The sequence below is a fragment of the Protomyctophum parallelum genome (genome assembly GCF_964188405.1).
Source record: "Protomyctophum parallelum genome assembly, chromosome: 18".
Lineage (NCBI taxonomy): Eukaryota > Metazoa > Chordata > Actinopteri > Myctophiformes > Myctophidae > Protomyctophum > Protomyctophum parallelum.
The window spans coordinates 2954213-2967891 of record NC_139716.1 but is presented as its reverse complement, the minus strand read 5'-3'; positions in this window follow the sequence as shown (position 1 = coordinate 2967891).

The window sequence follows — 13679 nt, the reverse complement described above, 5'->3', positions numbered from 1 at the left end:
AGGCATAATTTACCATGGGCTCTTTAAGAGGATAGGTGTGTGTGTGTGTGTGTGTGTGTGTGTGTGTGTGTGTGTGTGTGTGTGTGTGTGTGTGTGTGTGTGTGTTAGTGTGAGTGCAGTGTGTGAAATAAATGGACACGTTCTGCGTGCCCAAAGTGAGAAGTTGCAATACCTTTATTCCCTGCAGTAACATCTGTCAACAATAATGGTAGAATACTAATAAACTATCAAAGTACTTTACATAAACGCAAGATATTCTAATACTATTCGAAATACTTGCAAATCACATAAATGGGTGCAAGAATAGGGGCAAAACTAGTCCCGGCCCCCTGTGGAAGACCCCTGGTATTAACTACTACTCATTTTTGTAATCAATGCCAAGCTACAAAAACTTTTAATGCTTAAATTATTATCTAATTTGACATTGTTCTGGAAGAGGAGCAGAGCGAGGAATGTAATGAGTACTGAGATGAGTCCGGGGGGGCCCCGGGTGAAGAAAGACGCCAACCAAAAGTCAGAAAAGATTATTCTGGCTACTTTCAAAGTGTAAGAAATCAACTCAGAATATTTAAAAACCTATAAAACAACCCTAATATTATGAAAATCGGACATTAATTGTCTGGCATACTATTATGGGAGGTCCCAAAAGATATGACCCCCCAAATAAGGGGTGGGGGTCGGGAAAATTTGAACCCCATCATTTTCTGACAGTTTGGTCCCTATGAAAGCCAAAAAAGCAAAAAAAATCACTTTTAGCAAAAAGATCCTACGGAAATACACATCGTACCACACTAAAAGCAGGAACGTCTGTATCTGTGGCAAATAAAGGTGCCAGCGATCTACGAGCCCATTTCGAAACTACAAAGCACAAAACAGCTCTACGGGGTGAGAGCTCGTCTGTACCTTGATAGACTGTTGTGTTGTCTGCTCTACGTGAGGAAAGCTTGAAATGCCAAATAACTATCTCATCATTGACATGCAGAAAAAGTATATAGGCTACTGTTTTCTTAGCTTTGTGACTGACCAATGAGAAGCAGATTGTATTGTCTGCAAAGGAACTATGTGTCTGTCACAAATACAAGTTCTGTCCTGCAAGCCCATGTCATGCCATCAACACAGACAAGGCAGCTGTGGGCGAGGCGAGTCCTGCAAATTAAATTGACACAATATTATTTTGTACAACCTAGCAAAGCATAATATAATGGTTTGGAGAATAGGCTGGTCTCTCTTTTTACAAGAGATAAGCCATTGCATACAGGTTCTCAAACTTTTTAATTTCAAGGACCCCCATAACTCCGAGAGTAAAACCAAATGGACCCATGAGAGTCCCTTTTGATTCCATTTGTACAGTATCAGAGTTAAAAGTTATAAAAGGGTCGGTTCCATTTGTACTAGTACACTCTCAGAGTTACAGACCTGTAAGGCAGGGTCCATTTGGTTCCATTTGTACACTCTCAGAGTTACAGACCTGTAAGGGTCCATTTGGTTCCATTTGTACACTCTCAGAGTTACAGACCTATAATGGGTCCATTTGGAACCCCCTCAAGGAACCATGAGGGTCCCTGGATCACACCATTGAGAGCCACTGCTTTAAATAAATACATAACTAATATAGATCAATTTTGATCAAATTTAGGAGCATAACTTTTTTGTTATAGATTATCTGAATTTAATTCAATTAATTATAATTAATAATTAATTTAATTAATTTAATTTAATTCAAACAGAACCGCGCATGCACGACACATGCACGACGCGCACATGCACGCGCGCATTTGTCCTCTTTTTGGTAATTCAGAATATGGTATGCCTAATATATATATATATATATATATATATATATATATATATATATATATATATATATATATATACACATACAGTGTTGGGATTAATAAAGTGACAACTTTTACAATATCTCCATTACCATTATCCAAATGAATTCCTTATTATATATATATTTTTAAATGTGTTGTTGTTATCGCACGTCTAATGGTTAGACGTGACGTTAGACGTTAGTGTGACAACGCAACAACAGGAAGCCTGCAGCCCAGTAGCTATAATATTGCTTTCGGGGGAGGGTTAGTGTGCCGCCTGATTTTGACAGAAAGTAACACTAACTTATATTACTTTCTGACAAATCAGGCGGCACACCTGGACATATCAAAGGCACAGTAAAGTGCCGCGGTACATAGGTTGAGAAACACTGCGCCAGCATGCATCGTAGAGGAGAAGTTTTAATGTATTTATCGCAATTCAATTAAATAATGTTAGATAGCATATTTTTTCATGGCAGGAATGAATGAATATTAATAAAACATATGTTCGGACACAATTAATTAAGTATGTGTCTCACATGCATCATGTATTTAGCCTACATTTGTGATAAAGAATCTCACAAATATATTCTACACTGGCATGGGGTTTTCAACCGGTGGTCCACGGCCCCCTGGTGGTCCGCGGAGTTACTGCTGGTGGTCCGCAGCCAGGCATTCAGAAAAGTTTAATTTTTTGCCGTTTTACCTTTCTAATATATATATAAAACTTATTTGCACTCTTTTTACTTGTTTGTGAATAATAATAATAATAATAACTTAAGTCGAATCTAACATTTAAAAAAGTCAAGTGCTCAACGCGTCAAATAAACTAAAAAAAACAACTCACGATGTAAACATATCACGCACAGAATTCGTTTCTGCAGCAGCTGACTGACGGTGCCGTTAGATCAGCTGCTGCAGCGGAACAACCATCCTGCTCTTCCACCCAACGCATGCATGCTTACCGTGCTTACTGCCCAATGCAAGGCAAGCACGGTAAGACGTTGCCATAAGTTATTCACCCAATTCATAATAATACGTTTGGGAAAGTCAAATCTCCCTGCCATAGAGTTATAATATCTGAAGAAGGAAAGTCAAATCTCCCTGCCATAGAGTTATAATATCTGAAGAAGGAAAGTCAGATCTCCCTGCCATAGAGTTATAATATCTGAAGAAGGAAAGTCAAATCTCCCTGCCAGAGAGTTATAATATCTGAAGAAGGAAAGTCAGATCTCCCTGCCATAGAGTTATAATATCTGAAGAAGGAAAGTCAGATCTCCCTGCCAGAGAGTTATAATATCTGAAGGAAAGTCAAATCTCCCTGCCATAGTTATAATATCTGAAGAAGGAAAGTCAGATCTCCCTGCCATAGAGTTATAATATCTGAAGGAAAGTCAAATCTCCCTGCCATAGAGTTATAATATCTGAAGAAGGAAAGTCAGATCTCCCTGCCATAGAGTTATAATATCTGAAGAAGGAAAGTCAAATCTCCCTGCCATAGAGTTATAGGCCCTCATTTATCAATCGAGTGTAAAATCTGCCACAGATTCGAGTGCAGGTTTCGTAGTACACCCACGTCGCCACGGCATTTATAAAGTGATCGCAATCAGCTGATCCTTCCTTAATTTTGTTCTCACGTTAATAAATGTCACGGCTGAATTTGATCTGGCACGCCCTAAGAAATCAAGCCTCGCCCTCGTTTTTGCGACATGAACAACGGCAATACGTTTCCTGAAACCATGGTTACATGAAAAAATAGGTTTCTCCCGTGCCTTGCTGCTCGCCTCACCCCCCTCTCTCATACACACGCACAGCACGCACACGCAACTTGCAAGCCCAACTAACTGGTGTGTTGTTAAACAAATAAAGAACGAACACCTGCATGAATTAAATAAAGCGTGCGTGCGGGGGGTGAGGCGGGCAGCAAGGGAAGCGAAGCGAGAGGAGAAACAGACAACTAAATAAAGTTGTAGGCCTACCCTGTGACAGGGTAGGCCTACAACTTTATTTAATTCATGCAGGGTCCCTGTCTGTTTCCCTCTCACCTCGCTTGCCTTGCTGTCATGCACGCACGCACCTACATGACACATTAAATAAAGCTGTCTGTTTCTCCTCTCGCTTCGCTTCCCCCTCACCCCCCGCACGCACGCACGCACATATCGCTATTTGCAACTTTAACTGTGTGTTGTTAGTTGTATATTAAATTATTAAAGTATTTTTAATTTATTATACAACAAGATATATTTGTGAACGAAAACCTGAACCTGTGAACCATAATTAAATAACAAATAGGCACACACACGCTGCTGTTTTGCAGGTGCTCCTCCTGTCCTGTCTGTCTGTCTGTCTGTCTGTCTGTCTCTCTCTATCACAGTGGTCCGTCCGTGACCAACTGACCATGCACGTTCCGACGTTCGCCAGTCTATTTAGATTGCCTCGCAGTATAGTCACTGTTATATTGGGTGGGTGACGTGACATGGTGTCCCTGGCTGTCCTTAGTGTTACTCATGTATAAATAAGAAATATATTTGTCAAAAACCTTCTGAATATTGTGCAGGACATTATGGTCCATGTGAACATACTCATGATTAAAACATTTCATTCCTCATTTCTTCAGAATTGTCAACCAAACACAGCAAAACTCATATGGTGCGACTGTCCTGGCCTTGTTTCTCAAAGTAGGAACTTAAATAAAACTAAGGAAAAAAATGCTAAAATTATTTTAAAAAATCCATAAATATAATATAGATGTCTATTTGTGAGCCTAATCTTTTCAAAGTCCAAGCATAATGTTTTCAGTCATTTCTGATCAAAAATATTTTGTCCCCCAAACCAAAATCATATTGTGTGACACCATTTTGGGAAATTTCAACAGGCAATTGTTTACACACCCATTGGGATAGAGAGGTACTTCTTCAGTAAGGCTGTTCAGCACTTGCATTACAATAGCATGACAGGTGTCTGTGGTGAATTATCATTTTAACATTTTCATAAAATACGATCTTGTTGGAACGCTGACAAATGCAACTCTTCCAAGTGTCTGTGGGTGTGACACCTTTTTCATTAAAAAAGCTTAAGGTATTAGATTTTTTGGTCATAATTACATGTAAATCTCTGTTGCTTTGTTATAGCTAGCATGTTGTTAGCATGCTAATGTGTAGCTAGTAGCCTCAAGGTTATGTTAAGTGCAGAAAACGTAATATGGTGTGACACTTTATCATAATGGTGTGACTGTTTTTCTGTCACGCCATATGACTTTTTTGTCACACCATATGATACAAACTGTAATTTCCTACAGATATAGCAATAAATAACAAAGTCCCATGTTTCTTTTGTCCATTTAAACATTTGTTTTAAACATTTTCACCTAAAATCTGCAACTATCCACAATAAATTGTGTTTAATTTCGTTTTATTCAGTCATTGCCATGTTATTCAATGTTAAAGCAATTTTCCTGTTGCTGTTTTTCCTGAGTAATTGTTTAATCAATCTGTAAAGTTCAGTACTCACTAATAAGTAGGTTAAAACACAGTTTGCTTTGAGAAATGAAGATATGATCATACGGTGTGACACTAAATAATTTGGTGTGACATTCCAAATAGTGAAAAAATCATACCTTTATTAATGATGAAACCATTAATGTTTATGGATTACATAGCAAATAGTCTAAGGAAGAGTCACAAATATTTGTGTAATTTTAGAGAAAGTTTTGTCACAATAAATGCAAAATATATTGAAAGACCGATAACATGGGCCTCACATTGAGTGTTGATTACGAAAATAATATACAGATTTAATACATTTTCACAAAACTATAGTGGATCACAGGTTAGTTATGATAAAGGACTTTGATAAAGTGAGCAACTTAAGAAAGTTGTACTCCATTTTCATTTTATAAACAATTATTGTCATGTCACACCATATGATGATTTTAGGTAAGTACAACAACATGCTGAATAAATTCTGATTCCAATAAAATATCTAAAAACAAAATATGTTTCCATAAAGATGAGAGTGAGTAGAACAAAAGTAAATCATTTTTATTCCTGTTATTTAAAGGTTTTAAAAAAACACTTTTTTTGGGGTGTCACGTCACTGACCCATGTGCAGCCAAAACCATAGCCTCATGTGGCTGGTACATGGGCTGGCTGGGTAATATACCTATATCTCTGATGCAGTTCCCACTTGCGCTGGGAGCCTGGCACGGTACATTTGGCATTCGAGCGACGCGTCGGGTTTATTATATTGCACATACCGTAAGAAAGACATCGGCCTTCATGCTGTAGATTAGGCTACAGTAGGCTATACCTGCACGTTGGGACTCTCCGCAGCTGAGCTGCAGCAGCTGCTGCACTATACTCTCCAACGTCCCGTCATGGAAATATTTCAGCACAGACAGCCCAAATCCTCGCATGTATGCGCTCATGCAAAACACTGTTTAAATGGCTTAAGCATCTCTTGCAACATTGTTTTTAATTGCGCGATTTTATCTCCTACTAATTTCATATGACACATGTATTCCTTAACATTTTTATTTATTTATTTTTTACATGTAGCCCATATACATTATACATACCTTTTATATAAACATTTTAGGAGTGAATACATATATGTTTTGATGCCTGTGACAGCCTCTCAGCAGTTCAGACAAGGCTGCTCCGCTTGTGTAAAACAGAAAAACAGCGTACGCCAGCTCGCGACCAGACGTGACTATTTGTCCTACTCATGTTCAATTTCAAGCTTTGCCGGAAATGTTAAATGCCGAAAATGTCGGTAATTTCGGCGTGCGCCCATATTTTGGCGTACGCACGGTTGATAAATGAGGGCCATAATATCTGCCGCGGATCGATTGAATAGTCTCACGTTAATACGTGACGTATTCAATGTGCAACTTCTCAGTCTATCGTTGCCGAAAAGGCAGAGCTACAAGCTCACAACGCGATGCAACCTGCAGGTGTGATGTGAGCTTGTAGATTGGCTATTTTTGGTGCGTGACACCGTCGTACGATGATGTATACATTGCACTTTTAAAGTGACGGTACACAATGAACAGTTCCCTCTGTCTGTTAGAAAGGTACTGTATAAGGCCTATAGTAAAATGTAGTGCAGGTTGTAGGCTGGTTAAAATAAAGAGAAGATTATTAAAATAGAATAAGATAAAAAATATATATTCTGTTTGTCTGTGTGTGTGTGTGTGTGTGTGTGTGTGTGTGTGTGTGTGTGTGTGTGTGTGTGAACAAATCATTATTGCATAATAGTGCTGGGCTGTATCGACAAAATAAAATATCACAATTGCTTGTTACCTCAATATCTTAGATATTGATAAGTAATCACCAATATAAATTAAAGTAAATAATAGAACAGCTTGAACAATCAGGTATTAAAATAAATAATTGCCCAGTCCTACTTGCAATGATTTTTATTTCATTCTTATCTAATTTTATGGCTTAATGCATGGGTTTTCAACAGGTGGTCCGTGGACCACTGGTGGTCCGTGAAGGTATTGCATGTGGTCCCTGGCCATGCATTTAGTATGTTTTTTATCCACCACTAGTTGGGAAACGAACTAGTTCATTAAGTGACCTAGATGATGTATGATGACATCAATGTCAGTTACTGGGAAGTCGGATGTCAAGAACTTCCACAGAAAGGGAGTTTGAATTTCAATGGAAAGTGAACCGGATTGACTGGTTGAGTCTATTAGGAAATGTCAAATGTGCCCATAATATAATCATGCAATCGCATGTGTCTGCTATCTGTGTCGCACGGCCAGAGAGAGAGAGCGGGTCAGAGGGAGAAGCCAATGTGAAAACTGTAGCAAAATTCTCCGAACAAATCGTCCTCACGGCCAAAATATTCACTTTACACGCATGGGTTTCGGTAATTTTGTAGCCACACTCGTCCTCTTTCACCCAATGTAACAACCACAGCCCAGATTCATACGGTACGTGAACTACAGCCCTGAAAGCGACAGGTGTACCATCATAATGTGTCATACAACTCCAAGTTAAATGCCAGAATGAGTCAGCAATTTTTTCATCACAAACACAATTTCTTAACTCGCTCTCATAACCACGTTTTTTATCGTACCAATACCACGATCGCACACGGCATACCTCAATGTCTCGGGTCACTCACGGCGAAAACAAAAATCGCATTTGACGTTTACTTTTTGCGATAGAGCAATTTGTTCGGACATACGTTCTCTCACTGAGTCAGTGTGGTTTTAACTTTCAATAGTGTTTGCATTCGCATAGACTAGCCCTAGCCCAGGTGAAATTGATACTTTGTTAATGATTCAAGTTCAAGTTGACCACCTCTCAAACACGCGCACACACACACGAACGCACATGCACGCACATGCACACATGTGCACGCACACACACACATTGAAAGTCAATGGAGAAAATCAGGGAAACACGTACCTCTGTCATTTCTCGACCGTTTCAGAAGCAGGGCGGCTCGCCAGAACCGGGCCGCCCCCCTGAATGAAACCAAATGGACCCTTACAGCTTAGCATTAGCATGTTAGCATGATAGCATTAGCATGTTAGCATTAGCATGTTAGCATTAGCATGTTACTATTAGCATGTTAGCATTAGCATGTTAGCATTAGCATGTTAGCATTAGCATGTTAGCATATTAGCATTAGCATGTTAGCATTAGCATGTTAGCATGATAGCATTAGCATGTTAGCATTATCATGTTAGCATGTTAGCATGATAACATTAGCATGTTAGCATTAGCATGTTAACATGTTAACATGTTAGCATTAGCATGTTAGCATTAGCATGTTAGCATGTTAGCATGATAGCATTAGCAAGTTAGTATTTTCTTAACTCGCTCTCATAACCACGTTTTTTATCGTACCAATACCACGATCGCACACGGCATACCTCAATGTCTCGGGTCACTCACTCAAATTGATACTTTGTTAATGATTCAAGGTCAAGTTGACCACCTCTCAAACATGCGCACACACGAACGCACATGCACGCACATGCACACATGTGCACGCACACACACACATTGAAAGGCAATGGAGAAAATCGGGGAAACACGTAACTCTGTCATTTCTCGACCGTTTCAGAAGCAGGGCGGCTCGCCGGAACCGGGCCGCCCCCCCTGAACGAAACCAAATGGACCCTTACAGCTCAGACATGTTAGCATTAGCATGTTAGCATGATAGCATTAGCATGTTAGCATTAGCATGTTAGCATGTTAGCATTAGCATGTTAGCATGATAGCATTAGCATGTTAGCATTAGAATGTTAGCATTAGCATGTTAGCATTAGCATGTTAGCATTAGCATGTTAGCATATTAGCATGTTAGCATTAGCATGTTAACATGATAGCATTAGCATGTTAATATTAGCATGTTAGCATGTTAACATTAGCATGTTAGCATATTGGCTCACTCCCAATCTTCCGCCGTAGCCTGAAAACCCACCTTTTCAGACTCCATCATGGCCCATAGCACTTACCCTAACCCCTTAGATAGCATTTATGTTGGCTTAGATAGCATTTGATACAGACTTATAGCATGTTATGTAGACAGCACTAGAATTGTATTGTATTTAGTCGGTACGGTACGTGAACTACAGCCCTGAAAGCGACAGGTGTACCATCATAATGTGTCATACAACTCCAAGTTAAATGCCAGAATGAGTCAGCAATTTTTTCATCACAAACACAATTTCTTAACTCGCTCTCATAACCACGTTTTTTATCGTACCAATACCACGATCGCACACGGCATACCTCAATGTCTCGGGTCACTCACGGCGAAAACAAAAATCGCATTTGACGTTTACTTTTTGCGATAGAGCAATTTGTTCGGACATACGTTCTCTCACTGAGTCAGTGTGGTTTTAACTTTCAATAGTGTTTGCATTCGCATAGACTAGCCCTAGCCCAGGTGAAATTGATACTTTGTTAATGATTCAAGTTCAAGTTGACCACCTCTCAAACACGCGCACACACACACGAACGCACATGCACGCACATGCACACATGTGCACGCACACACACACATTGAAAGTCAATGGAGAAAATCAGGGAAACACGTACCTCTGTCATTTCTCGACCGTTTCAGAAGCAGGGCGGCTCGCCGGAACCGGGCCGCCCCCCTGAATGAAACCAAATGGACCCTTACAGCTTAGCATTAGCATGTTAGCATGATAGCATTAGCATGTTAGCGTTAGCATGTTAGCATTAGCATGTTACTATTAGCATGTTAGCATTAGCATGTTAGCATGTTAGCATTAGCATGTTAGCATTAGCATGTTAGCATTAGCATGTTAGCATATTAGCATTAGCATGTTAGCATTAGCATGTTAGCATGATAGCATTAGCATGTTAGCATTATCATGTTAGCATGTTAGCATGATAACATTAGCATGTTAGCATTAGCATGTTAACATGTTAACATGTTAGCATTAGCATGTTAGCATTAGCATGTTAGCATGTTAGCATGATAGCATTAGCAAGTTAGTATTTTCTTAACTCGCTCTCATAACCACGTTTTTTATCGTACCAATACCACGATCGCACACGGCATACCTCAATGTCTCGGGTCACTCACTCAAATTGATACTTTGTTAATGATTCAAGGTCAAGTTGACCACCTCTCAAACATGCGCACACACGAACGCACATGCACGCACATGCACACATGTGCACGCACACACACACATTGAAAGGCAATGGAGAAAATCGGGGAAACACGTAACTCTGTCATTTCTCGACCGTTTCAGAAGCAGGGCGGCTCGCCGGAACCGGGCCGCCCCCCCTGAACGAAACCAAATGGACCCTTACAGCTCAGACATGTTAGCATTAGCATGTTAGCATGATAGCATTAGCATGTTAGCATTAGCATGTTAGCATTAGCATGTTAGCATGATAGCATTAGCATGTTAGCATTAGCATGTTAGCATTAGCATGTTAGCATTAGCATGTTAGCATATTAGCATGTTAGCATTAGCATGTTAACATGATAGCATTAGCATGTTAATATTAGCATGTTAGCATGTTAACATTAGCATGTTAGCATATTGGCTCACTCCCAATCTTCCGCCGTAGCCTGAAAACCCACCTTTTCAGACTCCATCATGGCCCATAGCACTTACCCTAACCCCTTAGATAGCATTTATGTTGGCTTAGATAGCATTTGATACAGACTTATAGCATGTTATGTAGACAGCACTAGAATTGTATTGTATTTAGTCATAGCACGCCATAGTACATATGTATAGCATAGTAGTAAATATGTATAGTTTATATGTATAGTGTATGTATTGTTTCATTATATAGATATTCCACTGTTACTTTCTTAGCTTACGCATGTTTCATGATAAATACTTTTATGTGATGTATTCCCATGCTTTTGTTCTTGCTTAAATGTAAGTCGCTCTGGATTAAGAGCGTCTGCTAAATGCCTAAATTGTAAATTGTAATTGTAATTGGCATTAGCATGTTAGCATTAGCATGTTATCATGTTATCATTAGCATGTTAGCATGATAGCATTAGCATGTTAGCATTAGCATGTTAGCATGTTAGCATTAGCATGTTAGCATGTTAGCATTAGCGTGTTAGCATGATAGCATTAGCATGTTAGCATTAGCATGTTAGCATGTTAGCATTAGCATGTTAGCATGCTAGCATGTTAGCATTAGCATGATAGCATTAGCATGTTAGCATTATAATGTTAGCATGATAGCATTAGCATGTTAGCATGATAGCATTAGCATGTTAGCATGTTAGCATTATAATGTTAGCATGATAGCATTAGCATGTTAGCATGATAGCATTAGCATGTAAGCATTAAAATGTTAGCATGCTAGCATGTTAGCATGTTAGAATTAGCATGTTAGCATGTTAGCATTAGAATGTTGGTGGCAACGTAATGCGCAATGAACTAAGACAAAATACCTCATTGAAAGTCAATGGGGAGACCTGGCTCACATGTAACGAAATGGACCCTTCTGAGAGGCTAAATGTCATCAAATGGTGGTCCGTGGCTCAAATGCTGCACAGACTTGGCGAGCTTCAGGCACCCAGTAAAATTTCTTGAAATTTTGTTTCTAGTTTGAAATGAACTGATTATACTTAGCCAGCTACTGTGAAATAAATGAAATGATAAATGTTTTTTTTATTTTGTCTTACATACAGTGCTGTATACCTGTTTATATTGTATGTATTATTGTGTTTTCATACTGTGCTAAATCAAATCAAAGCCTTTGATTTGATTTAGCACAGTATGAAAATACAATAAAAAGGCCTTGCCAGGGTTTGTGAGAGAAATAAGCAACCAGCTCCAGGAAAGCAAATCCAGAATAAGCAATTATACATTATATATGTTGAGTGCCTAGTATATTACAAATACATCAGCTATTTGAAAATAGCAGATCTACAAGCTCACAGCGCGTCGCGTCGTGACGTGTTGTGAGGAGAGCACCCCTTTAGGCAAGGAAAATAATGCTGGGGTCCTGGACATGACAATAACTAAAACAAGACCAATGGTAGCTTATAAATAAGCGGAAAAGGCAACCCTGGTATTCATGATATCAGGTGAATGAGACATTCCCTTGTATGATGAGATGGGCCAGATGGCTGTGAGTGAGACATATTCCAAGCAAGGAGAGATGTGCTTTTGTTTGAAATGAACTGATTATACTTACTGTGAAAGAAATGATCAATCAATGTTTTTTATTTTGTCTTACATACAGGGCTGTATATAAAAAGGCCTGCCCGGTGTTGCCAGGGTTTGTGAGATAAATAAGCAACCAGGTCCATGAAAGCAAGCCCAGAATATAAGCAACTATACATCATATAGGTTGAGTGCCCAGTATAATTGAAATACATCTGCTATTTGAAAATAGCAGATTACAATCTTGTAATCTGCTATTTGAAAATAGCAGATTACAATCTTGTAATCTGCTATTTTCAAAGTCACTCACAGCCATCTGGCCCATCTCATCATACAAGGGAATGTCTCATTCACCTGATATCATGAATACTAGGGTTGCCTTTTCCGCTTATTTATAAGCTACCTTTGGTCTTGTTTTAGTTATTTTCATGTCCAGGACCCCAGCATTATTTTCCTTGCCTAAAGGGGTGCTCTCCTCACAACACGTCACGACGCGCTGTGAGCTTGTAGATCTGCTATTTTCAAATAGCTGATGTATTTGTAATATACTAGGATGTATATACAGATGTATTTCAGATGTATTTCAATTTCACTCAACCTATAGTTGCTTATTGTGTGCTTGATTTCCTGACCTGGTTGCTTATTTCTCTCACATGCCCTGGCAACACCGGATTTTAGTTTTGTCTGATCCACACACGGATCAGAAGGGGCGGTAATGCAACTATTTGGATTCCAACCGCCATCAAACCCCACGAAGAAGAAGAAGAGAACACCGGGCAGGTTAATCCCATTGCTTGGAATGACATGGGAACCGATCTGGTAACCAATCGGTGCAGATCAGCTACGTGGCCGACGAACGCCCAGACAATGGGATGATTGGGATCTAATGCTGTTGCCATGCAGATCCACCAGTTAGTTGGAGGAGGCGGATCTAATGCTGTTGCCATGCAGATCCACCAGTTAGTTGGAGGAGGCGGATGAAAAGTAGATAGACGCACGAACGAATGCATTGCACAAAGAACTGCACGCGCTTTGAGGATACGATACCCTTACTTTTTAGATAAATAAACACATTATACATGGTGATATGATTTTGTAGCGGCGATTCTGCTCTATCGTTGGAGGAGGAAAAGAAGAGAGATGCACGCATGGATTGCACAAAAAGATGCACGCGCTTTGAGGACAATTACTTTTTGATATACACATTATAGCCT